General features: G+C 44.0%; 1 protein-coding gene across 1 annotated transcript in view; it reads right to left on the bottom strand.

Annotated features, from left to right (window-relative positions):
• The window catches only part of PLPPR1 (phospholipid phosphatase related 1), a 139725-nt gene extending 116567 nt beyond the window's left edge, over nucleotides 1-23158 (bottom strand). Inside the window, exon 1 of the mRNA XM_074932283.1 lies at nucleotides 22933-23158. The gene's annotated coding sequence lies outside the window, so the exon portion shown is untranslated. The remainder of the gene's footprint in view (nucleotides 1-22932) is intronic.
• Nucleotides 23159-24256: the final 1098 nt, after the last annotated feature.

Raw genomic sequence — 24256 nt, 5'->3', positions numbered from 1 at the left:
CATGCTTTGTCTCAGTAGTCTCAGCATTTACAGAGTCCTTAAACACTTCTGAAGAAGAGTTTCATGTAAATCAGTAACAAAAGACTTTTTCCTCTGAAGACCCAGGCAGCCTTTATGCATGTTTTTCAGGGCAGCCACTGGTCAGAAGTTTTGGTTTCAAAGGCCAGGGCAGATGACTGAGATCAGCTACTCTGACATTCCTCACACAGATGAAGAGAGTACCATATCCTCTGGCTCTTATGTAATGATTCATCAGTATTTTGCTTGGTTGGGATTATTTTTTCCTACTGCTAAAGAAAATCTGAAATCAGATTTTTATTGTATCCTAACAGAGGTCCTAAGAATGAAAAAAAATATTTAGAGAGTTAAAGGTACTTCCTTGACATAGTGCTGTGGTGAGTTAACCTTGGCCAAGGGCCAAATTCCCATCTAGCATCTCACTCACCCTTCTCACCAGGATGGGGCAAGAAAACAGGATGAGAAACCTTGTGGGTCACAGCAAAGACAAGAAGATTTCCTACCGATTACCGTGGTGGGCAAAACAGACTTGACTTGGGGGGAAATTAATTTGCCAGGTAAAACAGACTCAGGTAATGAGAAACAAAGACAAACCAATCAACACCTCTTCCCCCACACACACACACACACCCACACACCCCCCCTGGAGAGCACAGCGTGGTCAGAATATGGCAGTTTCTCTCTGCCACTCCTTCCCACTCACTCTTTACCCTGATCTGGGCTCTCCCTCCAGGCTGCAGTACCTGTCAGGAAATCTGCCCCAGTGCAGGCTCTCCGCAGGTAGCAGGGCAGATCTGCTCCAGTCCTGCCTGCTGCTCAAGGCTGCCTGCCCCTCCTTGCTCTTCCACCTCCTGTTCCTCACTTTTCTGCTCCTCCATCATTCTTGTCTTTTCTTCCATACATTTTGGCAGCCACACCTGTGGCTGAGGAGCTGGTCTGGTCATGGTTGGTTCCAGACAGCTCCAAGGACCCACTGCCAGGCCTGGAGCTCGCTGGAGATGTCTGGAACTCGCCATGACTAGCCCTGGGCATCCCCCAGGAGACACTCACACTGGTCTCCCTTCAGCAGAGATTCTGAAACTAAGCTGACACAGATTTATTTAGATATTACAAAGGATGTGACTGAGGGGGAGAAGGGAAGGAAAAAAATCAAGCCGACTGTTTCAAGCCTTGTTTGCAAGGGACGTTAATGTATTTTTGTCAGCTAAACTGTGCAGCTATTTGTGCTCAGGTCAGATACCAGTAGAAATGGAGGAATCAGCAGTTCCCAACCTACTTACTCCCTTCCCTGGCCTTAGATTTCAAGGGCATTGATTCATGCCTGTCCTCCCTGCCAGGGCTTGCAGGGAGAGGAGGACAGGCAGCCCACCCCACTACTTCCCTGGTGTCTGTTGTGGCCCTCTCACCTCCCATTCCCCATCTGCTGGTCCCAGGAAAGCTTTCTCAAAGCTGGAGATGGGACAGGGCGGCAACATCTTTGCTCTTTTTCATCTCAGTGAGATGGAAGAAACTGCACTACCCTTGAATAAGGAGAAATGGGTGACATGTCTCCATGGCACAGACACAGTGGTAATTTTCTTTCCATTGATGCTGAAGAGTGATGCTGAGTTTCAGTCATATTCAACAAGAGAAAAAAAAAAAATCACAACTACAAAGTTATGTCTCTATAGTTAAAGAAGAGACGTTTCCTTGGGTCACTGCATCGCTGTTGGATTTGACATAAACAATGCTGGAGCTGCAGATTTGCAGAAGGCAGAACTGGCCAAAACAAGGGCTGCAGCCACTGAGGCAGCTGCTCTGCCTGACCTGTACCTGTGGAGGCTTGCAATGCCTGTGCAGCTGTAATGAGAGCTGCAGAGGAGCCTGGAAGTTTTGATTTTGACCTCACTCACTGACTTCAAGGGAAGCAGGGTGTCCCACTCAGGATTCACACGGCAACAGGCTGCCTTCTTCTGTCCCAACAAGTACTTGAAAAGCCAAGGAATGGATTAACACTGTGGCTTTATTCACAAAGGACTTCTGTGAGGTATTAAAGACAAGATGATTTGCAATACAAGTGCATGGAGTGCCTGCACTAATCCCAACAGTAAGCCTAATATTGAAGCACTAGTGAGTTTGGGTTGACCTGACCAAATCCAATTTTGACCCACAGTTAGGGATGATTAATACAAATAAAATGTCTCTCATTATTAAATCTTAAAGGAAAGGCAGTTAAAACTATCTGAAGGTGTTAGCACCGTCCTTGGTCTTGCTAGCTCTGTCATTTACAAAGGGCATAATTCAAGAAACAAACATTATTTTGATGCAACTGTTTAAGTCCACTACTACAAAGTTTAAAGTTAGCATGTGTTCAAGAAGTTTGTTAAACTTAATATTGTTAGCATCTCAATATACCATACTCCAACCACCACAGTATTTTATGTTATTACTTGACAGTGAATACTTTCGTCAGGTCTTTCTTTTGACATTACTGTGCTGGCTATTGCATTTACCATGCGGGGATTTCAGATCTCTCTCTCCACTCGTTGCTATGACGTCTGAGTGGTTGGTTCAGTCTTCCCTTACAAATGGTTAAGAATGAGGCAGTCTAAGATGACAGTGACAGTGCTTCCCTATTGCGACAATACTTCTCTATATAGGATTTTCTACAGCACTAGGCTTAAACTCTTCATTCACTGACATCTGTACAAATTGTACCATCAGTTGCTATGGGGAGGAAGGTTAGGCAAAGGCTGGATGCTTCAGAAAACCTTGCCCACAAAGCTCCACGTGCATGCTCAAGTGACAGTGCTGTGAGTAGCAACACACACCCCAAAACACCCTTTGTCGCTAAATGAAATAATGCCTCCAAGACTATAGGCAGGCTTTTGCACACTGACATGGCTGTAAGTCTGTAACAGACTTTCTAAATAGATTTCAGCTCTCATCATTTAATCGGAAAGGTCTGGCTTTAAACATGCCTGATTTACAGAGTCTTTCAGACATACTGATGTTTGAACAAGAGACAAGAAAACTTATTCTGTCACCCTGTTACTACTGCAAACACAAACCAGAAATTGGTTAGAGATAAAAGAGGAATAACCTGTACATCATTCTGGGGATTTGGCCTTTGGCTAAATCAGGCTGGCCTCAATTCATTTGCAATTTGTTTATGTGGAGGTCACAGCAGAGGTGATTACATACTCCTGGTTGTGGACTGTAAGGACAGGCCTTTTGTGATCTGAAGAGCAATGTGAGGACAACAATTCAATCTGCATTGTACTCAAGCTCCAGACTTAAGCACACAAAACACCAGAAAACCAAACCACTTCCATAAGTGCAAACACATTCAACTTGTTTCTCCACAAAGCCTTACAGATCATTGCACCTAAGAAAAGTTCACTCAGGTAGGAAGCATCACAGCTCTATAATAGATATTTTGGTCTCCCTGCCCTCCCTGGAGTGCTGTCCCATCCTCCTTTCTTCCCTGCCGAGGAGGAGGGAAACAGCATTCCTCTGACACTAGACCCAAGATGTCCAATTACTACAAGTCCTGATGTGTCACCACACAACTGCCACATGAAATCACACCTCTCTCATTGTTGAATTTGCGTGTAAGGTTGCTCTTCTTATTAACATAGATCCCAGCGAAGAGCACAGACAAGTCCTTTGCCCACACTTCAGGCTATTTACAAGCTGCCTCTTCTGCCACTGGAGATGTTAGCAACGGCCAATCTCATGCTTATGGCTCCTTAACAACAAGATAATAAACTCGTCTTGTGAGCAGGAGGCGCTTGCTTCCTTTCCAGGGTTAAACCCCTCTGTTGACAGACTTCCCCTGTCTGCAGCAAATAAGCCCTCTGAAGAGGGACAAAACACTAAGTCCATATCCTCATTAGTATTTCTTAACATAGAGCAAAAGATTTCCCACAGAACCCTTCAGTTGTGATTAATGCTGTGAAGACACTGGTAGGCAAATCTTGGCCAGGCAAAAAAAGCACGAAACATTTTTCACGGATGTCACCTCCAATTCCAAGATAAATTTGCCAGCTATTTCCCTGTCTCCCCCTGCTCATGTGGGTCTCTCTCTAGTGAATTAAAGCCTAGTAAAAGTATGCTTGCTTTTCTCCTCTGTACACAGAAAGCACATCCAACTTGGAAAATCCCTGGACTGAAATGGCTGAAGGTGAAAGAATGTTATAAAGAAGTACTATATATGTGCCATTTCAGGGCAGCATGGCCCCCTTTCCTGGATGCCTTACTGCATTACACCAGTGAAGTCTGGTTAAGAACTTTGGACCACCAAAGAAAATTAGTGCGGTTCCAGATAGAAGTTGTTTTTCAAATAGTCAGTTTTTAAACAATTAAATGCTTTCTAAAGAAAGCAAAACATTTATCTTTCAAAAAACCATGACACAAAAAAATAATTTTTTACATCAGAAAGGCTGACTTTATACTTTCAGATAGTCTAGAATATTCATCAGTGTTCATTAAAAAAAATGCATATAGCACTCCCTAACAGTGGAGCAAGTGAATTCTGCATATGTGGTTTCTGGAAGCAAGAAGCAGAGGAAGAAGAAGGAAGAATAAGACAGAGCAGTAGCACCAACAAAACCAAAGTTGTCAGGAGATCTGCCAGCAGAAGTAGTTAGCTTTTATCTGCATCTTGTGTGGGGGACGCTAGGATAGAAGAAAATGATGAGGCAAGAAAAAATCCAACTCCCAATACGTGCTTTCAGTCTGTGCATGCATCCATCGGTGGCACTCTGGGCTGATGACACTTTCACCCTCACCTTCTGCCACCTGTCTTGCAACTGCCTTGCAGTTTCACATACCCTGCACTACTGAGTCTGGTGTCTTTTTAAAGCTACAGCTGTTGGATTCATGTTACTATTAGGAAGGTGAAATTGAGCAAGTTCTCTAACTCACAGTTGGAGGGACAATGCACAGTAACAGAAACCCTAGAGAATGTGTAAGAGAAAGCAAAAAAAAAATCCAGCCAAGAAAAAAAGGACTCTCTTCTAAGTTCCCAGTGCAAAATCTAGCACTATAAGCTGCCAAAATCTTGCAGCTAACAAGTCTACCCAGGTAAAAATCAATAACATCTTTATGTCCATATAGAGTGAAGACTTTCTCCCTTCCATGTGTCATCATGACTGCTTGCAAGCTAAGACAGTGGTAGCAACTCCTTTTTTCAAAGGCCAGAACCTATGAAGAGAGCTGTCAACTGCCATCATAGGACACCCACAACCTGGCAAGGTCAGAAGCAGAGTTAGTAGCTGAGCCTCTGCTTCTGAAGGCTGTATTTTGATCACCACATCTGTTCTTCCTTCCCAAGACTGACACTTTCCCAGAGATCTCCTTTCTGTTCAACCAAGCCAAGTATGAATGAGGAAGTAGAGCGGCACTACAAGGAGCAGTTTTCTGCTTAACTGGCCTCTGTACAGTATCACAGGTCTATCTGGACACACCTGAAACAGAACACACAGCCCAGGCTACCTCTACACTAAGCAAGTCACCAGAGCTTGTAGCCTTGTCTTTTTACATGTCACAATTTCTTTGCAACGAAGAATAGTCTTAGAGCTTTCCTTAAATAAGGTTTTAGATAGAAAAAAAACCCAAAAGTTGAAGGAAATAACAGCAGGTAAAAAAGCACCCTACCATTTATATGTATTTTTATGTTTGTTTTTGATAACTCCATGCAGTCAAGACTCAGAGCATATGCATAGAAGCCAATAAGAGTTCACTTGTGCTAGGCATCAAGAGATTAACATGACAGGTTATGGATTCTTAAAAATGTAATATATTTCATCATAAGCATAATGCAGAATACATAATGGAGATGAAATTCAACCCTGCTGGGTAGAGAAAGGTACACCAATCCAGCCAATGTAAAAGAAATTTCAGCAGCAGAACTCTGGAATGGAGACTAGAAAAGAACTGGACCAGAAAATAAGGCAGTTCAGTGGATCTAGTGAGTCTGCTGTATGGTTAGAAAAATTAAGAGGACAACAGGACAGAGACCAAAATACTGAATCTCAGAAATGGAATTTGTATTAAAACAGAATAGCCTGAGTGCATGCCACCACTCTCAGGCATCCACCTGAGTGAAGGAACCAGCACATCAAATATTGGGCCCCCAATGGCATCTTATCACCCATTTCCCTGTGTGGTGTCTTCTCAATCACCTTAAATCTGACCGGATCAAATCCTTGGTTTCCTCTCTATTTGATTTCCTGGCTTATCTTTTTATACAGCAGAAGGCTTCATCTGATGTTAATGCTTGTATTTCACACTGAAACACAAGATTTTCTTTCACCTCTTACCAGCTGGCTCTATAAACACACCACTCAGTCAGCAACAAACAACACTTTCAGTTTAAGCCACTCCTTTAACCCTGTGTGCTACAGAGGATGGCTGACCGTAGAGAAGCCGCTTTTAGAAAGACACTGAATTTCTGACAAGTACACTTCTAAATGGCACTCAAAGGTTAGGTTGTGTTCAGATACAGGATTTTATTATTACTTGCAAATGAATGCATCTCTCTCTCTCTTGCTGAGACAACAAAGAAACTTCCAAAATAATTAGCCAAATGAACAACCTCATGCAAGAAGTATTTAAAGAACTGATTAAATCGAGCAGTTTTTCCTTGTCACTGATGAGAAAGTGGAAGCAAGTAATTTACCCTGTGCTATAAGCCTTCCTTGCTAACCTTCTCATTCCCTCTCATCAAAATATTACACCTGCTTTCTTCTTCTTCACAAACCTGTTATGACCAGGTACAGCTCTTGGATACTCAGGGCTGTACTCATTACTGGCAGAGCTTCAGTGAAGCCAAGGCTTCGTTCCTGACTAAGATTTGGGCCTTTATCACTTAACTGAAAAATTTCAAGTCCTCGACAAGGAACAAAATTAGTTACAACTCCTTTCAGTGGTTTTCATCATGAATGCAGCAAACCACCTGCTCTTCCTATTTGCTAGGTTGCAAAGCAATGCCAGTCCTGAAGCTTGTCAAAATGGAAGAAACATTTATTTTAAAGTTAAGCAAGCATAATGGATTAGACTTCAAGGGTCTGATACAGTCCAAGGTGTGATGAATCGTAAACCAAACATTGGTCTCTTACACCCAGTGGTGCCATCACTGTCAAACAAGAAAGTTGGCCAGAAATGGCATTAAGATGACCCTCAAGGGCTGCTGTACCCTGTTGCTGACTGGTTAAATCATGGTAGAGCATGTGACAAAATTCACCTCTAGGTGACTGGCTCCTGCATTCACCATGCTCTTGGGTGAACATTCTCTCTGCAAGTCAATGGGGTCTAATTCTTGACTTTGACATTTCAACTGAGCTTGTGCTTAGCTATGATGCAGCCTGGTGGGCTCCCATTCATATAAACACCTCAATTTCCTGGGCAGATGCATTTAGAGCAGCTTGAGGGCTGGGGCTGCTTTGAGCAGTGTCTTCAGACTAGCTGTTCTGCCTGATGAGCAGGGTCAAAGACCTAGGGGCATGCTCACAGCACACTAAGTGGCAAGGGGAGGTGAGAAAGGGTTTTGGAGTTATGTCTGCTGTTTCCACACTGCTTACTGCCTTTGCTTGTGACAGCCTGTTTTCAAGGCAGTGCCAGGCAGGTGAGGATTCAACTCAGCTCTCCCACCTCCCAGACGAAGGCTCCCACCACTATCCTATGTGGATACTCAATCCAACAGTCGTACCACAAAAAAGGTCACTGGTAGAGTTTAACCATTAGTTTTTCACTATCATTATCTCCTGCCCAGGGAAACGTAACTACAGTGTCCTTAGTCCCCAAGATCGCATGTCTTTGTATAGCACTGCATGGCTTTGCACAGAACAACCAGCTGCAGGTTCCTCAGGCTGTCTCCACGTCCACCACCCCAGCAACTTCAGCCCTCACACATGTACCTGAACCAGGTTTGAGACACTTCCTGGGATGCTACCAAAACCACCCAAGCAGAGGGTGAATACTCTTTCATTTTGAGCCTTCTGCTACTACTGTAAGCAGATACTTCCACCTGAGCTAGCTGCTGGAATCTGGGGTGAACCAGCAAGTTTTGTTTGGACAGAAGCAACACAGCACAGAAATACCAAGAAAAGGAGGACAGTAAAAACCACCCTTTAATAGGTGGTAAAAACCATCTATTAATCTCTCTCTTTGCTGCATGATGAGCTTACCCAAGCATTCAGAAATCAGAAACAGTAACTGAGAAACATGAACTCTCTGAAAAACTGCATTTCTAAAACCAATAATCTCACTTTCAAGATTCTAGCTGGCTGCAGGAATATTTCCTGTGAAATGTTTTTAGGGGTGATGAAATGAGTAAAGAAGCACTGCTACTCTTTACAGAGAGATAGCTGTACATCACCAAAACAGTCATCACTGGCAACACTTTCCCTCTTTTGGGTTTAGAGGAGCAAACAGCAGTCAGACTTTGCTTGACTCCTATAGACCGCCCCACTGTGACTCTGGTGAAATTGTAATGTTTCACAGCAAGAGATACGTTGTAGACATTAGCTTTGCTATCACGCTAAAAGAAGGACAATCCAAATAAATTCATACTGCGAGGCAAGAAGAACAGAAGACATTAGCTTTGATGCATTTGCAGAGAGATTCAAAGGCTAGATGGTAAGAGCAGCGAGAGGGTTCAGGGTGAGGTTGAAACAGAGACAAAACGAATCCCATGGCACAAGCAAGTGCAATCCATTAGAGAATGCAAAGGGCTAAATTCTGCTCTTCTTCACAAGCCATCACATAGATTACACAGATGCAAGTGTCAGAAGAGCATGGCCCTGCATGTCCAGCTGGGCTTGAGTGCAGTTGTGGTTGTAGAAGGTAGATCTTGATTGGCAGCAGAAAACAACAGTCACAGAGCCAACCCTCAAGGGACTGCCGGAGAAAGGTCAAAGAGCAGGCTTTCAGACAAAAAAAGGAAACCATCCGCACAAGGAACAGCAGAGATGATAAAAAAACTTGAGTGTCAAGATATTCTCCCCCCTTTTATCCAAAGATCACAGGCCTTCGAGAGGAGCAGCAATTTAATTGACACTGGGTGATACTTTTACTTGGAGTATGTGCTCATGTGAAGAGTGGTATGACAATCATGTACACTAATGTAACAGCCTTATCATAAAAAATTAAATCTGCTAGTTAGGAACACACCCTTGTTTTAGAGAAAATCTGTCAGAGAAAACTGTATGGCACATGATCAAATTTCACATAATCCTGATTTTTTTCTCAATTTCAAATCCTTACCATTTCTTCCTTTTAATCATGTACAGAAGGGAACTACATTTCAATTTAATGTATTGGGTTTAAAATGCATGCATTAAAAGAATGCTAAAGTTGGCTGCTTTTTTTATTCATTTTGACCACAGTAATTGTCCTTTCCTCAAAATCTATTTTTCAAAACCAGACTAAAAAGTATAGCTTCTTTTAAACAAATAAAAAAAGAACTGACCTCAAAATAATTTTTTTCCTACAGCTTTGAGAAAGAAAACATCTATAATTGGCATATCTCATTAATAAACTTAGCTATGCTATGATAGTAATAAGTGGACAGCAAAGTGAGACTAACATTTTAATTAAGTGCTTTGCATTTCTAGGCTAATTTTCTTTATATTATGTAAACTTTTGAGGGTTACAGAAGCCTGTCCTATGGTAAATGGCATGCTAAAAACACCATTCCTCAGCGATATCTCTCTCAGTTACATGCCCACTGCTTTTACTGAGAGCATTTTAACTCTTTTGTTCAGTGTCTCCCTTAGCATCTACCCAAAACACCACTTGTAGAAACTCATCTCAAGGCCCTGGCTTCTTCAAGCTTGGACAGACTACATTATGACTGATCTTCCCAGGTACCCTCTTCAGGATGATGCTAATTATTAGGCAGGTAGTTACTGAAAACATGAGTAGCTTGGATGCCTAATCTGTATCCACTCAGCAGCAGATAAGCTGCTCTTCCAACCACAGATATTGGGACTGGTATAAAGGCATCAGAGCAGTCACATATCACACTCAATATCCCACCTGACAGCAGCAGCTTCCAGGTGCTCAGCAGGCAGTAGCAGACTACACAATAATACATTTACCTACAGCTTCTTCCTAGTCCCTGGACAGACACATAAAGACTCATACCTAAATGCACCAGAGTACCCATCCTTTTTACTTCTGTCAAGCTAATTTGTATCCTCACCATTTGCTTTCTGGCCAAATCACCAAGAAGTGAAACTTTATGAAGAAGCCTCTTGGTGTTAGCACTCTTCAATATAAGACTAATCATTTAAGCAAGCTCCAGGTCTTTTTTTGTGTCAGAGAAGCTAATTTGATTTGATTATCTTTACATTAGGTTGTGAGATTGGGAGACACAGCTAGCAGAGTGGAAGGTGACACGAAAAAAAGATGAGCATGTACTGAGGGCTGACTCAAAACAGCCAAACACACTGGAACCGAAATGCCTTAATAAATTGGTGTTCATTTCATGTCAGCATGCACTGCATAAGTACTTCTAAACAAACACAAGAACTATACACTGTGGAACTGTCCCCTGGAAGACTTCTGAAACCAAGGCAAGATAGTCCATTTATTTAATCAATTGTTTTAGACATTAGTCATTTTTATGTTAAGCAAAATAAAACTAAAGGGGGGGTGGGGCGTGGTGGTGTACAATTTTTAAGTAATACAGCCAGCAGAAAGTGCCTGCATTAATCACTGCTTAACCTGAGCAAATCAGAAATGAGAAAAAAAACCTCAATTATTTTTCTATTCGGCTTAACTTCACCCCACTCAATCCACCTCCTGCTGTGTAGTACATAAAACAGGCTACTTGCACAGGCTTGTATTTTACCTTTCAAGTGAGACATGCCATCCTCTGCTATAAAATTGTATAACTCCACCATCTACAACAAAGCAAGCTATCGTCAACAGATCAGTTCCATGAACTGCACCTTCATGCATGGACAGAAAGAGGGAAAGAAATGTATGCTCCTCTGGAAGATACTTACAAAGGTACCTTTTTAGAGGATGTTTCTGAGACAAGACATACATTATAGTGTTTGAAATACCAGGAATGAAACTCCCTGGCTGTTTGCACAGGAGGTCAAACAAGAGAATGTTCCAAGTGCAGAAACAGAGGAGAGATAAAAGTACTGTAGACATACTAGTAAGAAGCTGCATGGCCTTAATCCCAATATAACAGCTCTGCAGCGAATGACTGGTTTAAAGATATGACATTCTGTGTTAATATACTCATGAGTACAGACCCCAGGACCAAGTGGGGGGACCCCATCTTCTGCTCAGCCTAGAATGTATAAAGAAAACAGGATGGCAACAGAGACCAACTCTCATCCCATAACACTGTGAGCATCAACAACTGCTGCTCACAGAACCACTACCATTTACACCATTTCATTCCCTTCCTTCTCCACCTTCACTTTACATCTCATCACTTGCTTTCTGCCCTCCAACTGCAAGTCCAGCTCTATCTGTGGTAACTCATATTCATCATACATGGACACACTGTGCATACATTAAATGCGGAGTTTTGCACAACTTTCAGGATAACAGCTACACCTTCCCAGCACCTCAGCATTTGTTTGCAAGCTGTCACTGTTTGACTGTTACGCTAAAGTTTACAGCAAACTGATATAACAGGGCATGAACTGCTTCTGCTACACTAATGCAGAGGGAGATAGAAGGTCTGAAAATTAGTTTCTAATCCTCATCTGTCACTCACCTGAATTGAAATATTTCCATTACATTCTGTGCTCCACAACTCATCAGCAAAACCTTCCAGCAGGATTTTTTGAAGGCTTAAAAGCAAATAATTTTAAAATGTACCAACCTTGAATCACTGATGATTTGACCAAAACTCTGAGTCTCTTGGTGAGACTGTTAAGGCTTAAAACAAACTCAAAACTGCAACTACTACCACGAATGCCTTAACTGATACTTGCAAGTAATCTCAGTTTACTTTCCTGACATAATGCAGTTACTGAAGAAGTTTCAGGTTATTCCTTCTATCATCACCACATGTAGATGAAATCAAAACTGTATGAGAGAAAAGTAAATAAGGATTGAGAAGACCAGTACATTAAGGAAGGCCAAGGCTGGACACCCAAGCAAGGTAAAGAGAACATCAGACAACTGTAGCCAAGATAGGAACAAACCTGAAAAGGACCTGACTCTTGCCAGCCAGGCCGTTTAAGGCTTTGTCACTGAATACATATAAGTAAACAAACCCCAGAAGAGTTGTGTGACAGAGTCACACCCAAGTACTCATATAAATCTGAAAAAGCTTGCAGTTCAGGTACATGGAAAGTTGTTGAGGAGGATGAAGGAGAAAGACATGACCCATTTGAGTCCTGAGATGGACACCTCTGCTTTCAGGACAAAGGGCATGGACAGAGGAGAAAACATGACTTTTTCTATTACAAGACGATGGAGGAGGTGACAAAGGTCCACATAAAATGCATTGGCCTGCACTCATGGTCTAGGAGGACTCGGGTATCCTGACCTCCTATCACCTCTTTCTGCCCACGGAGTCATTCAATGCAATCAAAATCCATTTAGGTATTGACACTACCTCTTCACTGAGGCGCAGAAAAGCAAAAGTCTGAAAGTGTGCTTTTCTGTCCTATGGTTTGATATGAGCTTTACTTGAAACACTTACTGTGCTCCCTCTGTTCTGATTAACATTCCATTTACTGCCTGACTCACACCCCTCTCCTAGCTAAGCAGCGTAGGTTTTATTCCTGCCTTTCTGTTTCCCTTGTTGAATGCTTCATAATAGAGATAAATATTTTTTCCTTTTACTTTTTTTTTTCCCCCCTTCCCTGCATCATTGACCAGCTCCTCCTGAAGGTCACTGACCTAAATGAAATTCTACAAGCAGTAATATTCTGTATTTTGCTATGGCTATCTATCCCTACCTTGAATAACAAGGAAGAGGAATGGCAACTTTAAAATGACTGCCTTCTATTGTTCAACAATACTCTAAGATTTTTTAAAACCATTCCACATCACATCATTCCAACTAGCAAGTGTGCTCTCCATGCACTTCATGGTAAAATTTAATATGAGACCAGTGTAAAGGGATTTAAAAAAAAAAAAAAAAAGCTGAGCAGCTTTTTTGCTAGCCCTCTATCCCAGGGAAAACATCTTGGAATCAGGAATCAGCATGATCCCTGCAGGAATGTAGAAGCCAGACAAATATGTATCAAAAGAATAATGAAAAGTAGCCTCTACTCAATAGATCATTCCATTCTTCTGATTTACCATTTTCTGAAGTCCTCCATGTCGCTCACACTCACAAGTGTATTTTCCTGCCCCATAAAAAGAGTAATGCAACCAAACGTCTGCTCTCTGGCACATGCATTTTAGACGTGTGAAGCCATTTCACTGAGTTATTCAGCCAAGAACCCCATGAATAACTTTGGACAAGATTAAGTCATCTTTAAGGACTGTGAGATACATCCATCAGACCAAGTCTCTAGCAGCAGCAGTAACTGTCTCTACTATATAAATGAAGCCAGGGGAGGAATTCCTCTTAAGATAAATGAAGCCTTACCAGTACAAAAGGATGGCAACATTAATAATTTAAGATATGAAAATGTTAGTTACCCAAGAAGAAATGTCTGAGGAAAACAGGGTTGTACATTAGCCAAGGTGAGTTCTGCTAAGCAAATGAATACTTACAGAGAAAAACCAGTCTGTTCTAAAACACTAATCAAGTAGGTACTTCTGGTATCAAAAAACAACTTAAAATACTTTAAAAAAAATCCTGCAAAATTGGTTAGAAATTTCCTTCCTGATAATGCTGAAGTCCACAGCGGAAAACTTCAGTCACTGAGTGTGTATCATCATCATCACTGCCATATTCTCCCCTTTGGCTGTCAACTTACCTTTGCAATGCTGCATCAGCCAGAGACTAAAGAGAAAGTGGGGTCCTAAGAGGGCACCAACATAGCAGACTAACATCTTCAGCTACTGCCAGAAGTATGGCAATGAGCAACACAGCAATTTTCAAAGCAAGTATCTGCCACAACCCAGTTCAGCAGTGTAAGTTAGAGTAACAATGACCAGCACATTGATAGTATCCTGGACACAGATGAGTAATAAAAATTTCAGTCATGTGTTGAAGGAACAACATACTCCAAATTTTGTCCTAACTCCGGATCACCAGAAATGGCACTAACATCCATCCCCAATTAACTCTGTCTAACCTAAGTTGGAATGCAGTTTATGTCAACTATTAATACATACTATCAATATTATTTTCAAATAGCATCAGTTATCTGATAATAGGTTTTTTGAGCACTGAAAGAATATTTATAGGGTTGTTGTGTTGAAAGATGTGAGAGGACGAACTCCTTCTCAAAATGGATTAGCTGATCTTCTAAGAGCTTTGGTCTTCCATGGAGCACCCTAGTGGTGTTGATACCAAAGACAGGAGCATTTGATTGGATAAATGACTGCAGATTAATTGCAGATCATTATGTACTAGAAAAAACAGACTATCGTGCCAGGAAACACAGAGCTAATAGTATTGAAACAATGTCAGCAAGTTTATTTACCATTTCCTTGACCTATATATTCCTATTCAGAGAACAAAGCCAGCAGGAGAACAACAAAGTCAATGATATTTACTCTTTTTTTTGTCATTCCAGCCAGACTATCTTTCTGTTACTCTTTGTTTAGCCTGATATAAATACTTCTTCATGCAAATAGTTTATTCATGACTCTTGTGGTGATCAGAGATGAGGTCTGATGTCATGCTTAGCCAACAAGATTGTTACAAGTTTTGGAAAAAAAAAAAAAAAGACTCTCAATCTTTATCTCAAGAGCTGTTAACAGAATGGCAGGAAAATCTGTCTGGTCCCTGTTCTGTAGAGACAAATGCTATCACTTCCTAGGAAATCACAGGCAATACTAAACAAATGCAATCCATCCAATGCACACCACTGCTACTCTGTTGAACACCTGCTGCTGTATGCTTTCCTTTCTCTTAAGGGAACTGGTGAATCCAAAGGAAATAGCAGTTAAAGGGCTTGGGGACATCCTTCTGGTCAACAACTCCAGCAGGCAGTTTCAAAATTGAACTCTGAGTAACTAAAAGAAAGTTTTTACAGAAAGAAGCTGCAAACCATAAAGAGACAAAACAGGGGTGCAAAACAAACAAAATATTTCATTCTGTCTGAAATAACACGTTTTCTCCCTGTTAGCAAGAAAAACAGCTTATGGCTTTGGTCATTTTTACAAAACCCAAACGAATTTCCTTCCCAGTTCCCAGCTCTCCTACTTTACCTTTTATTTCCATCATAGAACCACAAACTCAAGAATCAAATTCATGAACTCAGATTTGTACACAGAGTAAGTACACATAGGGGACCTTCACTGGAAACTTAATTGCTTTTTGTTACTTGAATGTCCATGTCCCTTCTCTTCTTCTAGATACCAAAGTCAAAAGTAGATTCATCTCTGCCAAATTCAAGACACTAACACAACACAGAAAAAACAAATAAACCCTCACACTCTCAACTGGAAATAAAGAAAACAAAAAAAAAAAACCCAATGCAACACAAAATGGTGAATCATTTTATGTTTGCAATTATAAGTAAACATAAAACAAGCCCTCCAAAAACCAACTCTACATCAAAAACCAAAATTGCATGAATAATATTTCTGCTCATTGTTTTCGGCCAAAACTTTTCAGAACTGAGTAATTTTTGGCAGAAAAGTGTATGTTCCAGAATTTTATTTTGCTATGGAAACTGCCTGCATAAGAAAAACAAAGTCATAGACCTGCCATTTCCAAATTCAAAATTTCCTCCACTTTCATACAAGCCATACAAATGAATGATTGGCATATAGTCCTTGAACAGCTTCTCTTTAAAGATCATTCCTTGTAGCACAGACAGTCCTTTTCTTGCTGAACACCTGTGAATTAGTTATATGCTGCAACTGCCTTGCATAACCTGTTAGATGAGGTGAGTTGTACAACTCCAACATCCCCTAGGTGAGCTGAACGCAGCGACAGCCTGTGGGTGGGTCAGGTGCTGTTTTGCTTATGTGAATTACATCTCCTCTAGGACAGCTGGCAGGACAGATTAATGTGGCCTTACACTATCTCTGCATTGCCTTTACAGCTTCTGTGTAATGCTCAAGTTGAATATCACTAAACCTCTCATTTTCTTTCCTTCTAGTTGCCTCTGTCCTTACCTAACCTAAGATATCTGAAAATTTCGAAGTTGTTTCTCAGATACTTGGGTCACTGGCTCCACACACAAGGGCACGCATGAGAGTGGAAGCAGATGTACAATATGTGACAACCCCACATAAACAATGGCCTCTATCCATTCACCTCTGTAGCAGTGCCTGAGATGATTACATACGAACGATTTTTTGGCAGCCTCACAGTAGCAATGTGGTTACTACAAGCCATCACCCACCTCCAGTTTTCTCCATACCACAGACTCCTACAAAGGGCTGCCCTCTGTCTGATGCTCAGACACAGAAAACCAACCTGCAACCAAGTAGCCAGGACAACACTCTATGTCTGCATACTGTCTGCATTTGCAGTACACAGCACCATGCAGCCATCAAGTAGCAGGGTCTCAATTAAAGCTTCAAGAAGCTGGGTGTTTCTTGAACGGTATTTTATTTTTCTGGTATTTTATTTGCTAAAAGATGCTACCTACTCCTAATGGCTCTCATGACTGACAAATTGTATTACATCTTCTCATGTCTTTCCAAATAACAGTCACTGTATTCTCAAGATAACCAAGATAAATTTGTCTGAGTGATGCAAGGATGTGAAACCTTCACCAGTTTGTGGGTTACATTTACACTGGGGAGGCCTGAAATTCCCTTGACTCAGCCCAGTGTTAGAAGCATAACGCTGAAGACTGGTGTCTTCTGACTGACCTGGTCCTACTCTTAAGAAATGTACCAACTATCACCAAATATTTCTTGAAGTGGACCCCTTTCAACCAGCAGCAACTCAAATCCCTGAATACCTCGGTTGTGCCGATGATCCACTGTCAATTAGTTTTTCATACAAAGTTAATTAAAATCTGTTCCACTTTCTGCTTGATAGATTACAGCCAACAGGTCTGCAACCTAGCAAAGGTTTTGAGCTACCTGACATTATCTCTAAGTCACACCAAAAAGATGTGCAAACACTTCTGTTCAATACACATGTATATCTTCCCTCCTCTGTTGACAGCATTCCTAGCACAGTGACTGGTAAGACACCTTGCCAGGGTACCTCTTCATCAGTAGCACGATCATGCTCAGAGCAGCCAGCAGACATGACCCTTACAAAGGAACAAGTAACATTTTGGGGCACTTTGCAGTCTACTGGGGCCATCATCCCACAGCCCTGCATTTTATAGTCTGCCCTGTCCTGCTTGTTGTCAGGTCTGCTTGCTGAAGTGGCACGGCATTTCATGAACAGGGCCCAGGCACTCTGAGAGGCAGGAGAGAGTTTTAGAACAGGGGAGCACAAGTGTGTACAGCAGGTTTGCTCTGTGAGGGGGAGAAATTCTTGCATGAGACTATGCAAACAATTCTGGCTTCATTTAAACCAAATCCAGCCCTGCTACTGGAACTGCGTTATTCTGACAGTTACTGAGCAAGTTCCATTGGCATTACAAGGAAGCTTTGAGCATAAAGGAGCATGATTTAGGTGTTTTGGGGAAGAAGAAGCATGCTTTTAAAATGACTCTTCATTCTTCCAATACTCTTCCTTTCTCCCATAAATGCTTCTCATGGGATACTCCAAAAATCCAAGCTGTGTTTTATGAAATTATATTTTTCAAGTTTCTTGCTAAATATTTCAGTCAATTTAAAAACAAATAGTTAATACAAACTGAGTGTCTCTTCAGTTCATGCATTATTAAACATCCCCCTTCATGCACAAGGAATGGAAAAAGGGCTGGAATAAGTAGAAAAATAAGTTACTGTAGAAGAACCACCCGTAATTACTCAGCAAATATAATAAATTATTGTATATGTAGAAATCAAACATACTTCATTTTGTTGTCAGTGAGTATTTCACAAGTGTGGGCGACAGAAGCACACAGCAGAATATAAATGTGATACAACTGCCTTTTGCAGTATGCATGTTTCCATCAAAGTTGGGTTTGTCTCCTCCTCCTCTCCTTTTGATTGATTTATACTGATGGATGGTGAAGTAGGATTCTGAGCTCACTCATGCCTCAGCAAAGCAGTAAAAAGTAGCACAAGAAACATCTATGAAAATTCACGCTGAAATTTCATGCTCCCATCTGAGCTACTGAACAGGGCAGCTCTTCTAAAGAGGATCCAACCCTCAACTTCTCTAGAAGCCATTAGCTTTAAAAAACTCTTAAGCAGGCATTGAGGTCCACTCAGATAAGACTATGTCAGGGACACCATGCGTGAGATTCAGACATGCTTCTTGAGACTTACAGAGCATCTTTCTTCAGAGAGGCTTAGGAATGAGGCTCTGTTTTGCAACTGGGCACAGTTCAACTTCCATTTTAAAATCAGTTCTGCCTTCTCAGGTTGTAAGAGTGGACTTAAAGAAATTCAAAGAGTCAGTGTCTCACAGACATTTGCCTTGAATTCTGCAAACCCTCTCTGTCATCAATAATAAGAACCATTAACTCTAAATGTTGCTTCTGCAAAGGAAACATTTCTGAGCAAAGAATAGCCCTCCACTTGCTAGAGCACAACAAAAAGAAAATAAAAATCAAAGGAGGGGTGCATTGTCAAGGCTATTTAAACAAATGGCTTGAAGGAGTAAAGGATGTGTGGAAATAACCACCCTGTATTGTAATGAATAAAAGTGACACCTTTAAAACAAGAAAAAGCAGAAACCTTAAATGCAAAGGATGTCCAAGCCCATGGGTAACTTTAAACCTCTATCTGGCAGATACAATTCTGTTAGTTGGCAACAAACGGCATGCCTTTATACATTTATGCTAGTCCTCAGATCCCTAGAGGACATGGTAAATCAGTGATTAGCACATTTGTGCACGTGGATCTGCCTTGAAGCTAATTCCTGTTCTAGTTAAGATACGAGAATAATGCAGCATGAATCCTTCAGAAAAACAGATCAAAACATGGTCTTTTATATATAAGCCTACTCTGTCCCCATTCCCCCACCTGTGCCACCCCTCTCTGACTAATTATGTCCTCAGTCACTCCTGTATGATTTTCACTATAACCAGAAAGAATGGTAGCTACACAAGACACACCAGACACTACCATGGGATGTCCTGCACCCCACAGTAGCAGAGTTCTACCCTTTTGAAATAAAACAAGAAACCCACCTGGGTAAGGAAAGTTACATGGTATTTCAAGAGGATGGACAGACTGTGATCGACGTCCTTATTAGAAAAAAAGGTAGCAGAACAAAGATTACCATAAGAATAATGCTATCCTCTTTTCCCTACAAACACAGAATTGCCCCATCACTGTTACTGACTGTTGACAACGCAGACAGGGTGTTCATCACTGTTTTGACACTGTGCAGGGTACAGGCTACTAAGGGAGCAGGTTTTACAAAAAAGGGAGGAAATGAGTGAATGTTGACCTCATATCTAACAACTCAGCTAACGATTACCCAGAGTAGCTACTGATTCTCTAGTCTCCCTTTTTCAACCTTTGTTCACGCCACCCAATAGACATTGGCAGTAGCATAGTTTTAACAAAAGCATGAGATTTTCAGAATCGTGACATGCATCATGGACAATAATGCACTCTCAGCTGCTGCTAAGCAAGCATTTCTGAAAAGCACCATTGAAAAACAAGTTTTACCCTGGATATGCAAACCCAGCAAACAATGCCTAAATAGGTAAGAGAGGGCATATGAGCAAGCTGCAGCACCAACTTCACGCACCAGTAGCAATAAACATGCTGGTCATTAGCTTTGTATTTAAGCCCCATCCCAACATCTACCTATTATAAACCCCAAGAACTCTGGGTGTTCTTCAGAGAACTGGGTTTGCAGATTGATGTTTGCAAGCAGACTTTTCTGTCTGTCATCAGGTTAAAAAAAATAGAGAAAGAAAAATCCAAAAAAGAAAGAAAACATGGCCTGTGAAGAACAGAGGGCTAAGTCTGCAGAACTCAATGTAACATCAAGCCAGGCTATCTGAAGAGCACAGATTTCCTCTAAAGGTGGGAAATTCAAAGCACAGAGCATCTTGGAGCTACAGCAGCAAGTTCTGGAGAACTAACTTCCCAGCTGCCAACCAAACTGACACAACAAAACTGAACCTGTTTAATTCAGATGGGAATCTCACATGGGAAAGAACGGACTGAAAGTCAAGCAAAGGCTTCAAGGCTTAAGCTGTCATAAGCAGGAGTTTATGATTTCAATAGATACCACTCTGATTTCAGCCTCTCAGAATGAGGTGGTACAGCTGATTTCCACACCTTTCTGTGAAAACTAGTGAGAACTGACCATGTATCACAGATTTGATTGGCATAAACAACTAGAAAGATAAAAGAGAGGTTCACAAAGGTTTCTGGCATCAGCACTACATAATTTGTCTTTGTTCCACATTTACTTTCAGGAACCAACGACGAGCAAAAATAATCTTGAAGACAGATCTTACTCTTGAAGAGTCACCAACTTAAAAAGTCTTTCACCATAACTTCAACCAGTACAAGTAAGCCAGCATTAGTGGATTTAAAAATGTTTCTTTTAAGCATTGATGAGATGTAGCTGTTTTCCATTAGAGAAGTTTGCATATCTTGAGGGCCTAGTTCCACGATAAATGACAATTTCAGAATAAAATCCCAGTCAAGTGATATTCACAATAGGTCCTCCTGAAGATAACTGGAAAAAGACACTTCGTTCATGCTGTTGTATTAGCTACAGAACTGCAAGATATTTGTGGCTGCAGAAACTATTAAGAAGAAAAATTAGAGAGAGCAGTAGAAAGTAGGCTAATCAGTTCGACATACGATCTGATGAAGTAACAATTATGGAAATGTTTTCCAATTTAAAATAATCCCTCAAAACAACAAAGCGCATCTAGACTCCTACCACTGAACAAGGAGGCAGGGAAGAGTGAGCAAAGAAAAAAAAAGTTTTTCATGATGATCAAAGCTGTCAAAGAAAAGATATAATATTAAAAAAAAAATACAGCTATGATGTACTTGCAGATTCAAAAATCTCCTTCTGGTACTGAACTCTCCCAGTTCAGTTAAAATATATCTCCAATTACACACCCAGCAAAAGGTTCTCTAACTGAGCAGATGTGACTGCATGGCTGAGGGATTAAGGATATGGTTCCCCACCAGCTCCTCCTCTGATGTCTCATCAATCAAAAAAAAAAAAAAAACAACCCCAAACATGGTCTTTATTGTGTATGTGTGTTAATAAGCATCAACACCTAGCACAATGTCAGCCCAGTAAGCCTATATATTCTGCAACAAGTTCACATCTGCCATCAAAAGAGAAATAGCACTGAATATCATCCTTGTTGATACACGTGGGTTTCGCATGTTTTTCAGCATCACTGGTTTTCCACACAGAGTGAGAATAAAGCCAACACTGAAATATGCCACGTGAGAGCTAGCAATGAAAGCTGAGGAGGAAAGGAAGGAATACAAATAAATTAGGGGAGGTAGTAGGGAGCTGTTGTCATAGCTCCCTGTACTTGACAGGCCCTCAGCTGGTGTAAATTTTGTCCTTCCTTTCCTCCCCTGTGTCAAGACTCCAAAGCTGGTTCTCCTCCAGCACAATACATTCAAACTTACCTATGGACAAATGCAGAAAAGACTCCCCCTAAGTTCTTACCCATCTTTATTTTTAGAAATAGCCCCCCAAGAAATCACACCTGAGAGTATCTAAAAATGACTTTAAAAAGAGGGAGGTCCACAGCAATGTCCTCCGACTAAACTGGATCTTGAAATTCAAAGGCTGAGGGCAGTCACACGGAGTATCCTCTGCCTCAGAGGTAACCCCTTTTGGAGCAACTCCTCCGGAAACCTTCTTTCTCATGTCAAGCACAAGAGCCCATTGTACAAAACTGAAAGGCTTTAAAAACATTTTTGCCTCTGCCCAAGTAGCCACTTTTAGCACAGTGCCACCACGTCTGCTTTTCCTCATCATACCTATCTCATCTGCAATAGGGAGGATGTCCCTGACCTGTCCCCATGTGTCTTCATGCCCCCACAAAGACCATATAACACGCAGGACCAGTACTGTTACTCTTACGCATTTATTTCTTCACCCAGAGGGATGAAGAGAACTATTGCACAACCTCAGATGCCAGCTAGGAGATCTCATCTCACTACCCACAAGCCTTAAATGACAGCTGATCAAAATGCCTGCATTTCTGTCTTTTGGTACCACCTAGGTTTCCTAGAGAGACAAGATGCAGGGTCAGGTCTCTCAAAGCATCCAAACCGGACAGGGACACGGCATATAGTGACATTTTCGCATCGCCGCTCCACGCAGTGCAGCCACCCCGCCCCGCGGCACCGCGCCCGCCGTCCCCTCCCGAGCCCCCTCCGCCGGGCGAGCGGCCGGGCGAGCGGAGCGCCGGCGGGGAACGGCGGCCCGGGAACGCGGCGTCCGCGCCCCCCCGACAGCCGCCTCTCCGCGGGCCGCCGGCGGGAATCGCCGCTCCGTGCCCGCTCCCGGGGCGGAGGCCACCCCGCAGCCGCAGCCGCCGCCTCCGGGCCCGCTCCTCGGCCCCGCGGGCCACCCCGGCCCCGCACGGCCCCGCGCCGGGGCCGCCCCCCGGGCTCTGCCCCCGCGCTGCTGCCGGACGCGCCCGCGGGGAAGCGGCAACGCCGCCGCGTCGCCCCGGCTCCCGCCGCCCGAACGCCCCCGGGGCCGCGGCCGGGGCCGGGGCCGGAGGCAGCTCCGGCCGCGGGCTCCCACCCGCCCCTCGCCGCCCGCCCAGCCCGGCTCACCCCGCGGTGCGGAACGGCGCGGCAGCCCCGCTACGGGCGCCGGTCTCCGTGCGAGCGGGCGGGCAGCGCCCGCCGGCCGGGCATCGTGGGCCGCCCTCCCGCCTCGGCGCGGCGCGGGGGAGAGGGCCGGGGGCCGGGGCCGCCCTCCCTCGGCCCTGGGCTGCTCGGCCGCCGCTGCCGGCTCCTCCGCACGGCGCCCGCAGGATCCCCGGCGCGGCTCCCTGCCCTCGCCCGCTGTCCCGCCGCCGGCCCCGGCTTCCAGCCGCCCGCCCCGGCTGCGGAGCGGAGGGCGGGGACGGGGGCCGGCCGGGGAGGGGCGGTCGGCGGGGAGGGGAGTGGGGCGGGGAGGAGGGGATGGCAGCGGAGAGGATGGCAGCCCTGGGAGCGGGACGCCCCCCGGCCCCGCCGCCGCTCCCCCCGCCCAGCCTAGCGCCCTCCTTTGTGCCGGCGCCGCCGGTGTCCCCCCCCGCGGGGCTGCCACCGCTCCCGCAAGCCGCGGGGGGGGGGGGGGGAGCAGCGCGACACCCCCGTCCCCAGCCCCGGGGACCAGTCGGCCCTTGGCAGGCAGAGGCTGGACGCGGCCCGGCAGCCCCCTTCCTGCTCTTCCTCCCTCCCCCGGACCCCGCCGCGGGGAGCACGCCGCTCCGGCGGCTTCCCCCAGCCCCGTCACAGGCTGGACTGCGTACCCCCGGCAGAGGGGACGGGAACGAACGCCGAGAGCGAGGCGAACGTGCGATCGAGGGGACCCGGCACTACCTCGCTGACCCCGAGCCCAGGGATGCTCTGGCGTAGAGGACCCTCGAGGCCGGGAGCACGGGTCGTGCCAAGGGCGGCGGGGCGGGATGCGGGCCCTGGCCAGGCCGTGCCTGTGTGCCTCCAGCCCCCGTCCCTCGTGGCAGCCGCGCAGGGCTGCTGACCAAGGCCGCTGCACGCTCTTGCGGGCCCCTGCACATGAAGCGCTCTTGCCAAAGCACCCTCACTGTAAGGTGTAAAAAAGTAGCAGCCCAGCCGCGAGCTAGAGTAAATCAGGACAACCCTATCGGTGTCTGTGGAGCAACGGAGTTTCGGTCCACAGCTGCCAAGGTGGCTGCAGAAGCATTTCTGGGTACTTCATTACCCCTCCGTTTCACGGGTGGCGAGCACGGTGCCACACGGCAGTGAGGTGACACGCCCAAGGTCACCTGAAAGCCCAGACTGTTCCTGTCCCACCAGCATGCATCACAGGCCACATGGACTGAGGGGTACTTGCAGACAAGTCATATAATGGCATCCACGTAAGGCTGAGAAGTGTTAAGCTTTGTCTGCTGCAATGCAGAGGAAAACC

This window comes from Athene noctua, chromosome Z, assembly GCF_965140245.1.
Source record: "Athene noctua chromosome Z, bAthNoc1.hap1.1, whole genome shotgun sequence".
Lineage (NCBI taxonomy): Eukaryota > Metazoa > Chordata > Aves > Strigiformes > Strigidae > Athene > Athene noctua.
The sequence above is the reverse complement of the archived record's forward strand: the minus strand, read 5'-3'. Positions and strand labels throughout refer to the sequence as shown.